We start from the raw sequence: 1,499 nt of genomic DNA on the forward strand, positions 1-1,499 counted from the left end.
ATCCGAATGGGGTGGACGGAGGCATCTCTGCCAGTCAGGACCCCGAGAGGGCGTCTGCTGTCACCACCCCACTGTTTAGTATCCTGCTGGAAGCACAGTCAAATGCAGTCTCACATACACGCACGCGCACACATGCACACACGCGCACACACACACACAATGCGTGCACACAACACACGCGCACGCACATGCACATGTGCACACACGTGCACAATGCGTGCACACAACACACACGCACACACGCACACATGCACACACATGTACAATGCGTGCACACAACACACGCACACACGTGCACACACACAAAATGCGTGCACACACGCAAAATGTGTGCACACAACACACACGCACACGCGCGCACACACACGCACAGCGCATGCACACAACACACACACGCACACACATACACAACACACACGCACACACATGCACACATGCACACACATGCACAATGCACGCACACAACACACACGCACACACGCACACATGCACACACATGTACAATGCGTGCACACAACACACGCACACAGTACATGCACACACGCACACACGTGCACACACGCACAATGCGTGCACACAACACACACGCACACGCGTGCACACACATGCACAACGCATGCACACAACACATGCGCACACACATTCACACACATGCACACATGCACAATGCACGCACACAACACACGCGCACACACATGCACACATGCACAATGTGTGCACACAACACATGCGCACACACATTCACACACATGCACAATGCACACACAACACATGCGTGCACACATACACACATGCACGCATGCACACACATGCACATGCACACAATGCACGCACACAACACATGCACACACACATGCACGCATGCACATACGTGCACACATATGCACAATGCACGCACACAACACACGCGCGCACATGCACATGCACTCATATATGCTCAAGGCACACGCACACACATGCACAATGTGTGCACACAACACACGCACACACACAAATGCACACATGCACACAGGTGCACACACATGCACAATGCACACACACAACACATGCACACATGCACATGCACACACACGCACAATGCACACACACAACACATGCGCACACACGCACATGCACGCATATATGCTCAAGGCACACACACACAGGCACACACGCACACGCAAACGTTCACACACACTTACACACATGCACACATGCACACACGCACACACACACACACAGAAACAGCGGAAAGATGAAACGATCTCTTGCAGGTGTGGTGTTGCAGTTCTGGTAAAATCCAGGCACCTGCCTGAGAAACTAGTAAAAACGAGAGGGTCGTGGCCGTGGCAGAGGGTGAGGTCAGCGTGGAGACGTCGTCAGTCCTCACAGAGACAACGTCAGGAATTTAAAGGTGTGCGAAATGCACATGAAGAAAGCTTTAATTTAAGACACGAGCAGACTAAAAGGAAAAGAAAAACGTGAGGCAGGTTCTTGGACAAGGAGACCCAGCCCCACGA

This window comes from Pteropus vampyrus, unplaced genomic scaffold, assembly GCF_000151845.1.
Source record: "Pteropus vampyrus isolate Shadow unplaced genomic scaffold, Pvam_2.0 Scaffold632, whole genome shotgun sequence".
Lineage (NCBI taxonomy): Eukaryota > Metazoa > Chordata > Mammalia > Chiroptera > Pteropodidae > Pteropus > Pteropus vampyrus.